This window comes from Macaca nemestrina, chromosome 9, assembly GCF_043159975.1.
Source record: "Macaca nemestrina isolate mMacNem1 chromosome 9, mMacNem.hap1, whole genome shotgun sequence".
Taxonomy (NCBI): domain Eukaryota; kingdom Metazoa; phylum Chordata; class Mammalia; order Primates; family Cercopithecidae; genus Macaca; species Macaca nemestrina.
This window is the reverse complement of record NC_092133.1, coordinates 116,751,722-116,771,334: the sequence shown is the minus strand read 5'-3', so window position 1 is coordinate 116,771,334 and position 19,613 is coordinate 116,751,722. Positions and strand designations below refer to the sequence as shown.

Sequence of the window (19,613 nt, the reverse complement as noted above, 5' to 3'; positions counted from 1 at the left end):
GAGTGAAAAAATATAATAAACATGTTCACTTTGCCCAATTTCCTTCACAAAATTTGAATATTTTTCTCAGTTTTCAGTTTAAATGAAGGATGGTGTGTTTAAACAACAGCTGCGTAACGAACCTTTTCTCTCTTTCCTCTTTGACGGCATCGTTACCCAATTTCTCTGTTTCATTGTACTAAAGTAGTCAGGGATTTTTGTAAATCCAGCAATCAGCTTTTAAAGGATCTTCCAGATCAATCCCTTATTTCTCATGTTAGGAAATTGCTTTAGCCTCTGTACAAGGCCCTGAAAATATTCACTTTTGGCTATGGGTTGCTCTGTTGCTTGGAGATGTGATCCTGATCCTTGGTACAGTAAGTCTAACGGGTTTTGGCACCTTCAGGTACTTAAACGACTTTAAAAAAATACTTAAATCATTAGTGTTGAACTTTTGAGAACTTGGAGTAGGTGTGTGTGCATTTCTGAAAGTTTCTCTGTTTTAATAGCTAGAGTGGAAAGGTTTTTCCACAAGTTGATATTATAAATTGTTGGCTGTAATAGCCATATAGTACCTAGGGATCATCTTTGATGGAAATAGAAATGGTTTGCAGAAGATCCCACACAGTTAATATTGGTGGCCAAAGGTTTCTGTGGTGTGTGTGTGTGTGTGTAGTAGTAGTAGTAGCAGTAGCAGTAGCATGAGTAGTAATAGAAATTGAACATAGTTGGAAAAACAAGGTCGCTTTTGAAGACCATCAGTGGCATCTCCCCTCTGCCTTGTACCTAACACTGGAGACATTGAAGTTATCACCAGGAAGTGGCCAGAAATAATTAGAGGGATAACAACCAAGTTGGAAAGTGGCTTTAGGGAGATATATTAGTCTCAGTTTGAAGCAGCAACACCACTCTCTACTTTCAACAGTTTGGAGTCTTCCCCAAAGTGAGTCAGTAACTGTTTTTCCAAGCCCAATAGGAGGTACTGCAGCGTGAAATTCACTTTTAGCATTTGCTCAGGTCAGGCACCTAGGAAAAGCAAAATTGAAGTTTAGACTTAACTGTCTCACGGATTCGGGCAACTCCTTAGCAGCGGGCCATGATTCTCTTAAGCGCTTTTTTTCCACGTCTTCCCAAATTGGTGGACTGCAGATAGGCGTAAAAACTGCTTCTTGCTCACTGACTTCAGTGCTTTTGAGTATCTTTGATACAGTGATGAAGATGTACATCTTCTACACACTGTGTTCACTTTTTGGTCCTATTACACACACACACACACACACACACAGTTTTGCCTTTGATCAGTTTTCATTTAAAGATAACATTTTTTACAATAGCAATTTAGAGAGGAATATTTTAGTAATACAAAATTAAAATTGAAAAACAGAACTCAAATGAAAATGAAACCTTTTAAAATGCTGAAAGGTGATCAGAGACAACCATTCATAAAGTGGTATTTCCAAGGAACAGCTTGCGCCTTAAGTTTTCACATAGTTGCCTGTGAGAATTACTAAGTCGCAGTGAGCTGAGATCACACAACTGCACTCCAGCTTGGAGACAGAGCAAAGCTCTGTCTCAAAAATAAAAAAAGAGATATAAAGAGGGTAGCTTTGAGAAGACCTCCCAGACTGTGAAGATAAAGGACAAGTAGGTAAAAATGATGGATTTAAGGAACTGGAAAACCGAAATTTAAGATTTGAAAAGTTAAAATCACCAGTATAGTAGGATGAACATATACATACCTTTCAAACACCTGGAGAACATAAAAACCAACAAAATATATGCAATATTATAAGAAAAAAGAAATAAAGAATAAGAATTTTAGAAACAAAGAATATATACATTATGATAAACGTGAAACCAATTTTTTGACTTGACGTGTAAATAAATATGTTAGTCAATTAAATGAAAAAGACTCTCAGATTAGGCTTTAGAAAACATGTGTTTTACAAATGAAGCCAAAAGTAAAATAACACACGTAGATTAAAAATATACAGGATGGCCGGGCACGGTGGCTCACGCCTATAATCCTAGCACTTTGGGAGGCTGAGGCGGGCGGATCACAAGGTCAAGAAATCAAGACCATCCTGGCCAACATGGTGAAACCCCGTCTCTACTAAAATGCAAAAAAATTAGCCGGGCATGGTGGCGGGCGCCTGTAGTCTCAGTTACCCGGGAGAATTGCTTGAACCCAGCAGGCTGAGCTTGCAGTGAGCCAAGATGGTGCCACTGCACTCCAGCCTGGCGACAGAACAAGACTCCATCTCAAAAAAACAAAACAAAACAAAAAAGCAAAAATTACAGAGTTACTAACGCAGGAGACTGAAAGGAGAGGCTTGAGAGGTGGTTTAATGAGGTAATCCATAGTTTCTAAAAATCAATTGGCACCCGGTCAGTTTATTTATTTATTTTGAGGTGGAGTCTTGCTCCGTTGCCCAGGCTGGAGTGCAGCAGTGCAATCTCGGCTCACTGCAAGCTCCGCCGCGCGGGTTCAAGTGATTCTCCTGCCTCAGTCTCCTGAGTAGCTGCTACAGGCTCCCGCCGCCATGCCCGGCTAATTTTTTTGTATTTTAGTAGAGACGGGTTTTCACCATGTTGCCCATGCCAGTCTGGACCTCCTAGGCTCAAGTGATTGGCCTCACTCGGCCATCCAAAGTGCTGGGATTACAGGCATGAGCCATGGCGCCCGGCCCAATTTATTAATCAGAAAGGAATAAATTGGCCTGGCTCAGTGGCTCACACTGTAATCCCAGACTTTGGAAGGCCGAGTGAGGTGGATCACTTGAGCCTAGGAGTTCCAGCTTCTCTGAAGGCTGAGGTAGGAGGCTTGTTTGATCCCAGGAGGTCGAGGTGGCAGTGAGCTATGATAATGTGTCCCAAATTGATGGCTTCTTGGTCTCACTGACTTTCACTGCCTTCAAGAATGAAGCTGCAGACCCTTGCGGTGAGTGTTACAGTTCTTAAAGATGGTGTGTCAGCAGTTTCTTTCTTCTGGTGGTTTTGTGGTCTCACTGACTTAAGGAGTGAAGCTGCAGCTCTTCATGGGGAGTGTTACAGCTCTTAAATGTGGTGCATCTGGAGTTGTTCATTCTTCCTGGTGGGTTCGTGGTCTCGCTGGCTTCAGGAGTGAAGCTGCAGACCTTCGCACTGAATGTTATAGTTCATAAAGGCAGCATGGACCCAAAGAGTGAGGGCAGCAAGAGTTGTTGCAGAGCAAAACAACAAAACTTCCACAGGGTGGAAGGGGACCCCAGCGGGTTGTGGCAAGCTGGCTAGGGCAGCCTGCTTTTATTCCCTTATCTGACCCACCCACATCCTGCTGATTGGTCCATTTTACAGAGAGCTGATTGGTGCGTTTACAATCCCTGAGCTAGACACAGAGTGCTGATTGGTGCATTTACAATCCTCTAGCTAGACATAAAAGTTCTCCAAGTCTGCACTATGTTAACTAGATACAGACTACTGATTGGTGTATTTACAAACCCTGAGCTAGACACAGAGTGCTGATTGGTGTATTTACAAACCCTGAGCTAGACGGAGTGCTGATTGGTGTATTTACAAACCCCGAGCTAGACACAGAGTGCTGATTGGTGCCTTTACGATCCCTTAGCTAGACATAAAATTTCTCCAAGGCCCCACTAGACCCAGGAGCCCAGTTGACTTCACCTAGTGTATCCCACCCTAGGGCCGCAAGCGGAGCTGCCTGCCAGTCTCGCACTGTGCACCCATACTCTTCAGGCCCTGAGCGGTTGATGGGACCCAGGGATGCGGAGCAAGGTGTGGTGCTCGTTGGGGAGGCTCCAGCTGCACAGGAGCCCATGATGGTGGGGAGTTTGGGCATGGCGGGCTGCAGGTCCTGAGCCTTGCCCTGCCAGGAGGCAGCTGAGACCACGCAAGAACTGGAGCCCAGCTCCGGCAGGCAGGCACTGCTGGGGGACGCAGCTCACCCACCGCAGCTGCTGGCCTGGGTTGGTGCAAGCTGGCCGCTCATAGCAGGGGGCCTGCCGAGCCCACGCCGGTGCCCCTCAAAACTGGTGCCAGACTGTGAGTGCTGCTGCCCCGGTTCCCACCCGCACCTCTCCACACCTCCCTGCAAGCTGAGGGAGCCGGTTCTGGCCTCAGCCAGCCCAGAGAGGGGCTCCCACAGTGCAGTGGCAGGCTGAAGGGCTCCTCAAGCACCACCAGAGTGGACCCGAGGTTGAGGAGGTGCTGTGAGGGCTGCTAGCACATTGCTAGCACATTGTCACCTCTCAGTGACACTGCTGCACTCCAGACTTGGTAACAGAGCGAGACACAGTCTAAAAAAAAAAAAAAAAAAAAAAAAAGAATGTAGCTGGGTGCAGTGGCTCACACCTGTAATTTCAGCACTTTGGGAGGCTGAGGCAGGCAGATCACCAGGTTAGGAGATCACGACCACCCTGGCCAACATGGCAAACAAAACCCCGTCTCTACTAAAAATACAAAAATTAGCTGGGCGTGGTGGCAGGCGCCTGTAATCCCAGCTCCTCAAGAGCCTGAGGCAGGAGAATCGCTTGAACCTGGGAGGCAGAGGTTGCAGTGAGCTGAGATCACACCACTGTACTCCAGCCTAGGCGACAGAGTGAGACAAAACGAAACAAAAAAAGTAAATAAAATTGCTAAATCAAGGAATAGCTTGACAGTGTATTATTGAGAGAAATAGAGGCAACAGTTAGCAGACACCAATGTTCACTTAGTGGGAACTGCAGGTGTTCCCTGGACAGGAGGCTGCAACTTTTCCAAAAGAAATCTATTATTGACTACCCAAGAAAAAAATGCGTTGTAGGTTTGTTACAATATACAAATATCTAAACTTTATATAGCCACGACCATATTCTAGGACTCTTCTAAGCCTTTTCCTGCTCTGAAATAGCTACTATTGTTAACCTCCATTGTAGAGAAAACAGATGCCAGAGTTTGTTGTGGAAGCACCATGGAAACTGACTATGAAATTGACCTGTTGTGTTTCAGACTTAAAGGTTCTTCCTGCTCTGCTCCTTGCATTGCCACATTTTTAGTTAACATGCCTCTTAAAATACTGGTCCTTTCTATATTTGGAGGGACTCCTCTTCCAATTTGAAGTTTTTTTCTTGCATTAAGCAGTTGGTCAGACTAAGATCATCTGCGTTTTATGTCAGTTTAAGTACCTCTTAGATATTGTTCAGCTAGGAATGTAAATATGAGCTTACATTGTGTATAAAAGGAAAGAATAGCTGCCGACAACCATTTTTGTCTCATAATACAAATACAAATCAATCTGTTATTGGCTGGGAGGGGAGGGAAAAGCAGAGAGAAAAGCCCCATCTCTACTTGGAGTTCAGCACTGGGTCTCTTTTCCCTTCCACCTTCCTTCTCACAGCTGTCACAGTGACAGAAGCACAAGGGCTGCCTTTTAGTGACACTTGCTGGGACAGACCTGGCAGAAGGGAAATGTATAGTTTTTCAGTTTGGAAATTCTTTGTAGTTTCATTTATTTTTCCAGGAAATGAGTGAGATATTTTTTGCTGCTGTTACCTGGTTTTTGTTTGTTTTTTGAGCATAAACAGAACTTAATGGATCCCCAAATCTACTAACTCAGTCTTCCTTTGGCAATATACCTTTTTCTGATTTCTAGACTTTTATATTTTTAACACACTAATTATTTAAAAATTTATAAAAGTACCACAAAAGCAGCAAATTAAATTTGAAACCTTACTTAGCAATACTATCATCTCAAATCATCATCAATAACATTTTGGCATATTTTATTTTAAAATGCATTTTAGCATGGTTTAGTTATATTTATTATCTCTGTATCAATACACTTTTCCTATCCCATTACTTTTTGGAATATTATTTTAGTGTGTGAATAATACTAAATCTTACATACTTGCTGTAGTTGACATGTTACCTTGTGAGGCATTTAGATTATTTTCAACTATTTAGTATTCTAAAAACCAGTTATTCTAATATCATTATTAGAATAATATTACTATATTATTATTGCAGCAATAAGGTGTTTTTAGAATAAATATCCTATTGCTCATTTAACTTGATTGGATCTATGCATGGACAATTATGTTGGGAACATAGAATGTAACTGGCCCTGTTTCAACCCCTGAGACGTGGCCCTCAGTTCAGGGAAGAGAGGAGTTCTCTATTGGGCTGATAATGCAAAACTTGGAAATATTGTCTTCTTCTTTACCCAGTGTTTTACAAAACCAGAAGGAAGATGTGGGTGTGACTGGTAAAGGCAAGAGCATGTATATTAAATGCAAAAGCAGCCTGAGACATTTTATTCAGTCAGATAGGCGAGGCTTGACTCCCTGATTTTATAATTATTTGGTATTAATCTACTACGTCATTGGTAAATAATATTAATTATTGTGAGAAAGAAATAATTGATGGAATTTAAAGAAAATCAGCTTTCCTTTATTTTTATTATTCTACCTAGAAGTATTATATCTAATTAAAATAATGATTTTAAAATTATCCTATCAAGTGTCACATCAAACTAAAATCTATTGTATTCAATTTCTCAACTGAGAAATTGTATTCAATTGTATTCAATTTCTTTACTGAAAAATTAACATGAAAGCAATCATATAGCATTCAGAATTTAATAAATATTTAGAGAAACTAAACGCCATAGTTAGATTTTCTTGTTAAATCTTTCTCTTGCTTTTCTTCTCTCAGTAGGTATTATGGCTCATTGCTTCTATTGAACATGGCACAATTCAAATATTAATACAGCTCCTTTACTGGCTTTCCTTATAAAAGTTGTAAATCTCAGAAATGAACAAGCTTACCTCCCTAGTTATTTATTAAAAGTTACAAGACACTTTTTTTAACTTCCCAGTAAACTTAGAGGGGTATATTTTGTATTTATATTTGCTATGTCTTTTATAAAGAAGATACCTAATGATTAGAAAGTTAGAACTTAATTTTCTGAAGGATTAAGCCACGTTTGTTGAACTTGTGTGTTTGTGGGTGGCACGCTATGTCTTCAGCAGACCTGGTACCTACTGCTTGATCTAGAACATCTTTTCCTCCACCTGCCTTTTTAGTTTTTATTTCAGCAGATGTGGGTGGTTTGTGGCTGATTGAAAATAGAATGGGCTACAAAAGCCCCTCCTGTTTGCTGTTGAAACTGCCGTTTGAATTACCCTTACATTATGAATTGACTGTTAATTATCACATTTTGTAAGAGAATATCCTGATCTGCTTTGCATGTGAGGCTCTCCCAGTAATAAACAAAGAAGCATAATTAAACAAGATTTTAATATCTCTGTACCCTGTAAGAAATTCAGATACAATTCAAGCCATCTTGGAAATTTGAGGTTGTATTCTGCTGTCCTCTCTGTTGCGGTCATTGTGCAATGAGCCTTCAAATGATATAGTAGAGGTCAACTGATAGTCTATTGTTATTCATTTATACACAGGTATATATGGTGTGTGTATGTAAATATATATATAAATATTCATTGTGTGCGTACATGTGTACATACATACATATAGAGGTAATAGAAGTTTTCTTTTTTTTTTTTTTTTTTTTGAGATGGAGTCTCGCTCTGTCACCCAGGCTGGAGTGCAGTGGTGCGATCTCAGCTCACTGCAATCTCCACCTCCCAGGTTCACGCCATTCTCCTGCCTCCCAAGTAACTGGGACTACAGGTGCCCACCACCACACCTGGCTAATTTTGGCTAATTTTTTTGTATTTTTAGTAGAGACGGAGTTTCACTGTGTTAGCCAGGATGGTCTTGATCTCCTGACCTCATGATCTGCCTGCCTCGACCTCCCAAAGTGCTGGGATTACAGGCATGAGCCACCACACCCGGCCTTCATTGTTTTTTAAAATATTTTTTTACCCAACTTAACAATGATTCTATTGTATTTATTTATTGATTATAAATATCACATTTATATAAATTTATATCAGTGAGAATTTTCAAGTAATTGAAATTGGAATTGGATTTAGGCTTTCATTTTTTTGAAATTTCCTGTTAAAATTACGTGATCTTCTAAAAACACTAGCTTAAAATATTCAAGTCCCATTAAAAAAATCATAGAGGACAAAAATGGAGTGTATCTTTATGAGTCACAGATTTTTATTTTACTTTAATAATTCTTAAAATAATATGTTTTCCATGAGACATTTTATAATGCCTTCTTTAAAGTTTCAAAATCTCAAATGCAGAAAGAACAGCTTTTAAATATCCTACATATTTAAACCATTTATTTATGCAACAATCCCATAGATGCGAAAGTGCTACTAATAAACAAATACCCTAAGCCAAATTAAATAAATGTATACAACATTTATTAAACACTTGAATTTCAAGAAGGCCATTTAGTAAAATGCTTGCATTAGAAGGAGATCTGCCAGAGGTAAAAATCTGGTTTTTTTTTGTAAAATTCACACATTAAATTCACACATTATAATTATATTCAGAAAAGTAATGACATAGGAAAACAGTTTACATTTACAGTAAAAATTCACTCTAGAGTGAATGGAGATCGGATTTATTTAAAGAAATTATTTCTTTTACAGTTGCTTTTCTGTGTTTAGTTTTGAAATTATCATCTTCATGCAAAGTATTTAGCACAGTGCCTGGCAGATAGAAAAAGTTAGCTATTATTTCTAATTCTTCGCCATGCTCAGGCATAATCTTCTCAAATCCAGAGATAATTTTGTAACTTCAGCTAGTTGCAGTTATAAAATGTTGAAATATTTTCCCAAAGAAAATACACAATGAAACCTTAAAAATACAAGGACTGCAGTTTCCCATACACAGCAATAATCCTGTGTGCTACAGGGTGATGACTTTCGATCTGTGAATTTGGGAATTATCAAAATAAATTATTTTAAAGGTAATTTATACCTGATGAAAATGTTGTAATTTAAAAATGAAACTCTAGGCTTAAATTCCAAGAGTATACAAACAAATCAGTTGTAGAAAACACAGTGTTGGAAAGAAGTAACTGATGACTTCTAGTCTTCCACAGTGGTCATTAATATATCTAATCTTATTCTTGGCATTGATTAAAACCATTTTTTAATAAAATTTTGACTTCAAATGTTAGGGTTAAGTGTCTTTGTTAAAAACTCATCAACAGGATGAGCGCGGTGGCTCATGCCTGTAATTCTAGCGACTTGGGGAGGCTAAGGCGGGTGGATCACCTGAGGTCAAGAGTTCAAGACCAGCCTGGATAACATGGCGAAACCTGGTCTCTACTAAAAATACAAAAATTAGCCAGGTGCAGTGGAGGGCGCCTGTAGTCCCGGCTACAGGAGAGGCTGAGGCAGAATAATCGCTTGAACCCAGCAGGCGGAGGTTGCAGTGAGCCGAGATCGAGCCATTGCACTCCAGCCTGGGCAATAGTGCAAAAACTGTCTCAAAAAAAAAAAAAGAAAGAAAGAAAAAAATGAAAGTATAGTAAATTATGAAAGAGAGAATAAGCATCTTCAGCAATAAAAATAATAAAAATATCCTCCACAACTAGAAAACAATAACTCTTAGGTTGTTAAAATATTTTATATGTTATAATGTAAATAAGACACCCTCAGTATATATGCAGAAAATACTACATTAGTATAGGAAACAGCTGTGATCATAAATAAACTGGAGAAATGCTAATTAGAAATAGGTTTATCAATTAGAAAAGAGAAGAAATTTTTATTTGAGCAAATGTACAGTCTATAATTTAAAACTACACAATTTTTAATTAAATATATTTATTCAAATATAAAAATAAAAGCTTATAAATAGGCCAAAAGAAATATTGCTAGTTTATAATCAGGTTCATAGGAACTAAAACAGACTAATTAGATGAGAGAGTGTGCAAATAATTATGTCATTTTAGTAAAACTATCTAACAGTGTACCTTTCAAATTAAAAATATACTTTTTTTGTTTTTGTTTTTTTTGAGATGGAGTCTCGATGTCTTGCCCAAGCTGGAGTGCAGTGGTGCAATCTCGGCTCACTGCAAGCTTCATGGCTTTTACAACTGATTTGTTTGTATACTCTTGGAATTTAAGCCTAGAGTTTCATTTTTAAATTACAACATTTTCATCAGGTATAAATTACCTTTAAAATGAACTCCCTGGTTCATGCCATTCTCCTGCCTCAGCCTCCCAAGTAGCTGGGACTACAAGCACCTGCCACCATGTCCAGCTAATTTTTTTTGTATTTTTAGTAGAGATGGGGTTTCACCATGCTAGCCAGGATGGTCTTGATCTCCTGATCTCGTGATCCACCCACCTCAGCCTCCCAAATTGCTGGGATTACAGGAATGAAAAATATACTTCTTTTTTAAAGGACAAAAAATTATTGTGCTTCATATTTTTAAATTTATGCTTCTTGTAGTACAGTTTGAAGTCAGGTAGCATGGTGCTTCCAGCTTTGTTCTTTTGGCTTAGGATTGTCTTGGCTATATGGGCTCTTTTTTTGTTCCATGTGAAATTGTGTCCGGAATTGGTGGGTTCTTGGTCTCACTGACTTCAAGAATGAAGCCATGGACCCTCACGGTGAGTGTTACCGTTTTTAAAGATGGTGTGTCCGGAGTTTGTTCCTTCTGATGTTCAGATGTGTTTGGAGTTTCTTCCTTCTGTTGGGTTTGTGGTCTCACTGACTTCAGGAGTGACACTGCAGACCTTCGCCGTGAGTGTTACAACTCATAAAGGCAGCATGGACCCAAAGAGTGAGCAGCAGCAAGATTTATTGTAAAGAGCAAAAGAACAATGCTTCCACAGCGTGGAAGGGGACCTGAGCAGGTTGCCACTGCTGGCTCCAGCAGCCTGCTTTTATTACCTTATCTAACCCCACCCACATCCTGCTGATTGGTCCATTTTACAGGGTGCTGATTGGTGCGTTTATCCCTGAGCTAGACACAGAGTGCTGACTGGTGCCTTTACAATCCTTTAGCTAGACACAAAAGTTCTCTGAGTCCCCACTAGATTAACTAGACACAGAGCACTGATTGGTGCATTTACAAACCTTGAGCTAGACACAGGGTGCTGATTGGTGTTTACAATCCTTTAGCTAGACATAAAAGTTCTCCAAGTTCCCACTTGACTCAGGAGCCCAGCTGGCTTCACCTAGTGGAACCCACGCTGCTGGGGCCACAGGCGGAGCTGCCTGTCAGTCCTGCCTGCCTCAGGCCTGCACTCCTCAGCCCTTGGGTGGTCAATGGGACTGGGCACCACAGAGAAGGGGGTGGCATCCACTGGGGAGGCTATGGCCTTGCGGGAGCCCACCAGTGGGGGGGATTGGGCATGGTGGGCTGCAGGTCTGGAGCCCTGCCCTGCACAGAAGCAGCTGAGACCGGGAGGGAATTCGAGCATGGCCTGGGTGGGCCAGCAGTGCTGGGGGACTTCAGCTGCTGGCCCGGGTGCTAAGCTCCTGGGCTAGGGACCGGCGGCATTGGCCTGCCTTTCCAAGTGCAGAGTCTGCCGAGCCCATGGCCAACGGGAACTTGCACTGCCCCACGAGCCCTGCAGGCAGCCCGGGTTCCCACCCTGCCCCTCTCCCTCTACACCTCCCCATAAGCAGAAGGAGCCGGCTTCAGTCTCTGCCAGCCCAGAGAGGGGCTCCCACAGTGCAATGGCAGGCTGAAGGGCTCCTCAAGCACCACCAGAGCGGAGGTCGAGGCGGAGGAAGCGCCCAGAGCAAGCGAGGGCTGCTGGCACATTGTCACCTCTCAAAATTTAAAGTAGTTTTTTTCTAATTCTTCAATGGTAGCTGGATGAAGATAGCATTGAATCTATAAATTACTTTGGGCAATATGGCCATTTTCATGATATTGTGTCTTAGTATTCATGAGCATGGAATGTTTTCCTATTTGTGTCCTGTCTTACTTCCTTGAGCAGTAGTTTGTAGTTCTCCTTGAAGAAGTCCTTCATATCCCTTTTTCCTAGGTATTTTATTCTCTTTGTAGTAATTGTGAATGGGAGTTCACTCATGGTTTGGCTCTCTGTTTGTCTATTATTGGTGTAGAGGAATGCTTGTGATTTTTGCACACTGATTTTGTAGCCTGAGACTTCGCTGAAGTAGCTTATCAGCTTAAGGAGATCTTTGGCTGAGATGATGGGGTTTTCTTTCTTTCTTTCTTTTTTTGAGACAATAAATGATGCTAAAATCACTGAAACCAAATCTGCCTCATGTACTATCTGGGATTCACAGAATCCCCTTTCCCCCATAACCTCTGAGATTTTTACAAACTAGAAAAATGACAGATTTCTGCAGGTGCTTTCAGAAAAACACATTGCCTTGAGCTGCGCCTACACTATAATGTCAAATCATATTTCATATATATACACACACAAATATATTCAATCCACACGTACTCCATTTTAAATTTTTGAAAATAACACACATATTCAATCAAATTAACAAGACTAATAGAGGACATTTTCTAAAATTTATACACTAAGTATATCACAGTTTTCTAGTGATCACTTTGATACAGCAACTGAGAATCTACAGCTTCAACAAACAATGAGGCGTATGTAAGAGAAAAGTACCATATAATATAAGATTTTAAATGTTATCATCGTTGCACTTTTTTTTTTTTTTTTTGAGATGGAATCTCACTCTGTTGCCCAGGCTGGAGTGTAGTGGCAGGATCTCGGCTCACTGCAAGCTCTGCCTCCCAGGTTCATGCTATTCTCCTGCCTCAGCCTCCTGAGTAGCTGGGACTACAGGCACCCGCCACCACGCCCAGCTAATTTTTTTCGTATTTTTAGTAGAGATGGGATTTCACCATGTTAGGTAGGATGGTCTCAATCTCCTGACCTCGTGATCCGCCGGCCTCAGCCTCCCATCATTGCTACTTTTAACTGGCAATTACCCAGTAAATGTATTGTGAACTGCTTTGTGACTATGGTGACTCATTTAATCTTTGTGATCCTTGGTTTGATTATCTCAAAAATGTGAGTAACACCATTTTATAAACTTGCTCTAAAAATTAAATGAGGGAAAAATAATCCTTCTCTATGTATTGAACACTTACAAAATTACAGGTATCGTATCCAGGTTTTTACACACTTACCTTATCGAAGCCTCACAACAACCCTATCTTTTAAATTACAGGCATTTTGCCCACCCAAATTTTTACACACTTACCTTATGGAAGCTTCATAAGAATCCCCTTTTACAGATAAGCAAAGTGAGGCTCAGAGGAGTTAAAAACACATTCACAGATCACGTCCTAATGAGTGTTGGAACTGGGATTTAAATCCAGTTCTCTCTGAGAGCAAAGGTGGTGCAACTTAATGAAGACCCAGTTATACCCCGCACATGGAGGGATCAAAACATGTGGATTCCCTGTCTCTACCCTCTTATGTGTGAAGTTCAATGGCTTTCACAGCCTCAGAACAATCCTAAACTCCCTCCCAGGTTGCCTTGCAGTCCTTCCCTTCTTAGAAATGACTAGGAATCTGCATATTTAGACCACAAGCATCTCCTTAGAAACAGGTTTGTTGATCAAGAAATGAAATTTTTGGCCAGGGATGGTGTCTCACACCTGTAATTCCAGTACTTTAGGAAGCCAAGGTGAGCAGATCACCGGAGGTCAGGAGTTCGAGACCAGCCTCACCAACATGGTGAAATCCCATCTCTACTAAAAAAGACAAAACTATTCGGGCTTGGTGGTGCATGCCTCTAATCCCAGGTACTCGGGAGGCTAAGGCAGGAAAATCGCTTGAACCCAGCAGGTGGAGGTTACAGTGACCTTAGTTCACATCATTGCACTCCAGCCTGGGCAACAAGAGTGAAATTTCCTCTCAAAAATAAGTAAATAAAATAAAATATATGAAAATTTCTAGACCCTAGGTTACTAACTGCGAATTGTCTAGCTTACCTGCAATAAACAAAGAGACTATTACATGTAAAATATCATAGCATCCACTGATTTTGTACAGAAAGATTTGGAACGATGCTGCAGGAGCAACTTACTCAGAGCTGGGCTGGAAGACCAGCCGAAACACACAAAGCAGGAGCACCTCCGAAGGGCAGGTGTGGTGGTTCTTGCCTGTCAGCCCAGCAATGTGGGAAGCCAAGTCGGGGGGATCACATGAGGCCAGGGGCTTGAGACCAGACTGGGCAATGCAGTGAGACCCTGTTTCCACAAAAAAATTATTTTTTGTGATTAGAATCAAGAAGAATACTTCTGACACGTCTGACATTGTTTTAAAATAGAGGGCTCTGGTCCAGAAATCAAGATATGAAATTGGGAGTCCCAGTGTGGCTACTTAAGTTTAAATACAAGAGCTGTCAGACATTTCCTTTACAACAATGAAATCTGCATCATCCATTTTGTATTCTGAAAACTTAGTTTTTGGCCAGCCTAGGGGAGAAGAAGAGGGCCTAGAACTCGGCATTGGGGTAGGAAGGAGGAAAGAAACCAGCCAGACGCAGCAGGGAAAGTAAAAGGGGGTGGGAGGCAAGGCAGAGCCAGTCTTCCTGCTTGGGACCTGGGCCTAGGAAAGCTAACTGAGGGCAGGAAGGAGGAGCCCCAGGCTGTGGATGCCTGTAGGGGAGAACTTTGGGTCAGCAGTGGCCAGAGAAGCTCCTGAGGCCAAGCGATATCTGTCGCCTCCCTACCTTTTGGCGTCTTCTGGTCGCCAGTGTGCTGCCAGTCAGGACCCTGGCTGTCTCACAAATCCAATTGGGCAAGTTCCAAATCAGTGGGGTCTGACGCTACTCCCACCTCCACCTCGTGGATCTCAGACCATCAGGATGGCTCTGCTCACAGCCCTGCCCTGAGCTGGCCCTGCTTAGGGCTGGCATTGGGGTCCAGCATGTTCCAGTTGCCTCTTCTCCTCTCTGCTGGGGCCTGTGCCTTTGTCCGTGGCCCACTCAAAGATGTCAGAGTTGCAGGAGGCTCCGCATAAGCCCTGTGCCGGCTGTGCCTGGGACTGGCTTTGGTGCACGTGGAACAGGTCAGCATGATTCACAAGGGACAACTAAGCAGATCTCAGGCAGTTTGGGCCTTTGCTTGCCCCCAAGTCTGCAAAGCTCAGCACCTGCCGCCTCTTCCCAGCAAAGGCACAGCTAACACAGGCAGCACCAGGCCATGGGGCTGCACCCCACTAGCAGCCTCCACCCTGCCTCACCTGCCTATCCTGTGCTGACTTGTCTGCAGCAGCCATCACCCTGCCTGGTTTATTCAGAAATGGCTTGGATGCAACAAGCATGAGAGCTGTGACTGCGGGAGGAGAGAAGATAGGTGGAGCTCCTCCTTCTCCTTCAGCCGATGCCCACCAACTGAAGGTCACCAACAGAAGATCACCAGCTGAGGGTACCAACTGAGAACACAAACTGAGGGTAACCAATGAACGCCAGCAGGTGAAGGCCGACTACCAAGTCAACCAGAGCGAATCCTGGTTCAGAGGAAACAATCAGGTCCAGAATCCCCTGCATGCATCCCCACAACATGGAATTGAGGGCACAGACACATGGCTCACAAGACACCGCCCTGCCAGCAGGCCTGCCCCACCTTTCACTCATTGCTGATTGCTATGATTTTTCAGGTTTCTCACTGTGACGAAGCTCCAAGGCATCATCACCTTACAATGAATGATACTAAAATTGCTGAAAATTTCCAAATCTGCCTCATGCACTATCTGGGATTCATAGAACCCCCTTTCAACCATGACCTCTGAGATTCTTACAAACTAGAAAAGAGATTTCTGCAGGTGCTTTCAGAAAAAAATACTGTCTTGAGCTAAGTCTACTCTATAATGTCAAGTCATATTTCATAGATACACATATATATCTAATACACATATATTCAATTTACATTTTTGAAAATAACATACATGTTCAACCAAATTAACAAGACTAACAGAAGACATTTTCTAAAATTTACACACTAAGTACATCACATTTTTCTTATGATCACTTTGATAGAGCAACTTAGAATCTATGGTTTCAAAACACCAAGAGGATTATGTAAGACAAAATGACCACATAATACGCAATTTTCAATGTGATCATCATTGCTACTTTTAACTAGAAATTACCCAGTAAATGCATTGTGAACTGCTTTGTGACTTTGGTGATCTATTTATTCTTTCTGATCATTGGTTTGTCTAATAAATATGAGTATCACCAATTTTATAAACTTGCTCTAAAAATTAGATGAGAAAAAATAATCCTCCTTCTCCATATACTGAACACTTAAAAAATTACAGGTATTGTGTCCAGATTTTTACCCACTTACCTTATAGAAGCCACTTACATAGAAACTCTCTCTTTTAAATTACAAGAATTTGCCATGATTTTTACACACTTACCTCATGGAAGCCTCATAACAATCACATCTTTTATAGATGACAAAACTGAGGCTTTGGATGCATCTGAGGGAACCTTGGGCCAGCAGCGGCCAGAGCAGCTCCTGAACTTAAGCAGTATTCGTTGCCTTTCTACTTTTGGGCGTCTTTTGATGGCCAATATGCTGCAGTCAGGACCCTCGCTGGCTCCCAAATTCAATTGGGCAGGCTCCAAAGCAGTGGAGTCGGGCACTAGTGCCTCCACAACCTCGTGGATCCCAGAGCTGCAGGACGGCTTCACCCACCGCACCCTGAGCTAGCCCTGCTTGTGGCTGGCATTGGGAGACAGCGTGTTCCCGGCGCCTCTGCTCCTCGACAGCGCGGCCTGCGCCTTCGCTCTCTGCTTACTGGTAGAGGTCAGAGCCATAGGCTGGCTCTGCAGAACCCTTGCGCTGGCCCTGACTGGGGCTGGCTTTGGGTATCAACGCGTTGTGGGCGCCTCTGCTCCTCTGTGCTGGGGCCTGCACCTTTCCTGGCCGCCCACTCATAGACGTCAGAGCTGCAGCACCTTTCCGCAGAAGCCCGGCACTGGCCCTGCCTGGGGCGGGCTTTGGGGCACATGTGACAGGTCAGCGTGGTCCCCATGGGGCACCTGTGCTCTTCTCGGACAGCTTGGGCCTTCGCTTGCCCCCACGCCTGCAGAACTGAGCACCTGCCACCCCTCACTGGGAAAGGCAGTCAAATGCCACCAACTGAAGGCACCCACTGAAGGCTCTAACTGAAGGTCAGTTGCCCTGCCAACCAGATCGCGTCCTACTTAGGAGAAACCAATCAGGCCTTGAGTTCCCTCCACGCGCCACCCTTCCATTTGTGACGCAGGAGTCCAGGCACTGGCTCACAAGGCCCCGCCCCACCTTTCATTTATTAGTAGCTGGTAGCAACTTTCAGGTTTCCTCACTGTGAATTACGAATATGAATTATGCTAAAATTACTGTATACTAATGTACCTCATGCACTATCTGACATTCAAAGACCACCCCCTTGCCCCATCACTTCTGATTTTCTTCGAAACTAGAACAAAGGCAAATTTCCGCAAGTGCTTTCAGAACAAAACATTGCCATGAGCTAAGATTACTCTATGATGTCAAGTCATATTTCTTATATCAATACATATTCATATTCATAATCCAAAACACATATATTCAATCAAATTAACAAGACTAACAGGAAATTTTCTAAAATTTATACACTAAGTACACATTTTTCTAATGATCACTTTGATAGAGCAACTTAGAATCTATGGTTTCCACAAATGAAGAGGCTTATGGAAGAGAAAACCGCTAGGTAATACAAGATTTTCAGTGTGAGCATCATTGCTACTTTTAAGTAGCAATTACCAAGTAAATATATGGTGAACTGCTTTGTGACTAATCATAGCCACATTTAAACTTACTGGTCCTTTGGCTATCTCAAAAAGATGAATAATGCCAATTGTATAAACTTATTCTAAAAATTAAGGAGAGAAAAATAATACTCCTTCTCTATATATTGAACAAATACAAAATTAAAGGCATTTTGTCCAGATTTGCACACACTTACCTAACTGAAGCCTCATAACAACCCTGTCTTTCAAATTGCAGGCATTATTCCCAGATTTTTACACACTAATCTTAGGCAAGCCTCATAGGAATCCAATCTTTTATAGATGAGCAAACTGAGGCTCAGAGGATTTAAAAGCTCATTCACCATCACGTTGTAATGAGTGTTGGAACTGGGATTCAAATCCAGTTCTCTCTGTGAGCAAAGGTGGTGCAACTTAATGAAGACCCAGTTATTCCCCGCACATGGAGGGATCAAAACATGTGGATTCCCTTTCTCTATCCTCTTATGGGTGAATTTCAACAGCTTGCACCACCTCAGAACAATCCTAAACTCCCTCCCTGGTTGTCTGTAGTGGACATCACTTCTTCTTGGGCATGATTAGGAATCTGCATCTTTGGACCACAAGCATCTATAAACAGGTGTTTTGATCAAGAAATAAAATTTTCTAGGCGGCAGGTTACTAACTGTGAATTGTCTAGCTTCTCTGCAATAACAAAAGGGCTATTCTATTCCATGTAAAAAAAATAAAATCACAGGATCCACTGAATTTGTGCAGGAAGGTTTGGAACTATACTGCAAGAGCATCTTACTGACAGCTGTGCAGGAACATCAGCCAAAACACACAGATCTAGAGCACCTCCAAAGGCGGGATGTGGTGGTTCCTGCCTATCATGCCAGCAATGGGGGAGGCCAAGGTGGGTGGATCACTTGAGGCCAGGAGTTTGAGACCAGCCTGGGCAACACAGCGAGACCCTGTCTCTACAAAAAATCATTTTCTTTATTAGAATCAAGAAGAGTACCTCTGACCCTCTGACATTGCCTTAGGAGAGAGGGCTGTGGTCTAGAACTCAAGATATGAAATTGTGAGTCCCGGTGTGGCTACTTAAGTTTAAATACAAGAGCTGTCAGGCATTTCCTCTACAGCAATGAAATCTGTAGCATACATTTTGTATTCTAAAAATGTAGTTTTTGGCCAGCCTGGGGAAGAAGAAGAGGGCCCAGAAGTGAGCATTGGATTATGTAGGAGGAAAGAAACTGGCTGGAAACAGCAGGGAAAAAAGAAAGGGTGGGGAGGCAAGGCAGAGCCAGTCCTCCTGCTTGGGACCCGGGCCTAGGAACGCGAACTAGGGGCAGGAGGAGGAGCCCTAGGCTGTGGAAGCCTCTGAGGGGAACCTTGGGTGAGCAACTGCCAAAGGAGCTCCTAAGGCCAAGCGGTATCTGCAGTCTCCCTACCTTTTGGCGTCTTCTGGTCGCCAATGTGCTGCAAGTCACGGCTTCCAAATCAGACTAGGCAGGCTCCAAAGCAGTGGAGTCTGGCGCTACTCCCACGGCCACATCGTGGACCTCAGGGCTGCAGAACGGCTCCGCCCGCCGCACCCTGAGCCAGTCCCGCTTAGGGCTGGCATTAGGGGACAGCGTGTTCTGGGCGCCTCTGCTCCTCTCTGCTGAGGCCTGCGCCTTTGCTGACTGCCCACTCATAGATGTCAGAGCTGCACGACGGCTCTGCGGAAGCCCTGCGCAGGCCCTGCATGGGGCGGGCTTAGTCCCCATGGGGCAACTCTGTTCTTCTCGGGCAGCTGGGGCCTTCGCTTGCCCCACGCCTGCAGAGCTGAGCACCTGCCACCTCTCCCCAGGAAAAGCAGCCAAATGCCACCAACTGAAGGCACCCACTGAAGGCACTAACCGAAGGCCGGTTGCCCTGCCAACCAGGTCGAATCCTGCTTAGGAGGAACCAATTAGGCCTTGAGTTCCCTCCACGCGCCG

The 19,613-nt window shown here is 42.8% G+C and overlaps 1 long non-coding RNA gene across 1 annotated transcript; it reads right to left on the bottom strand.

Annotated features, from left to right (window-relative positions):
* Positions 1-328: 328 nt before the first annotated feature.
* Positions 329-16,594, bottom strand: LOC139356394 (uncharacterized). Its single transcript, XR_011608188.1, has 3 exons — positions 16,272-16,594; positions 13,930-14,092; positions 329-1,005 (listed from the first exon to the last, which is right to left on the bottom strand). It is a non-coding gene; the product is annotated as an uncharacterized lncRNA (long non-coding RNA).
* Positions 16,595-19,613: the final 3,019 nt, after the last annotated feature.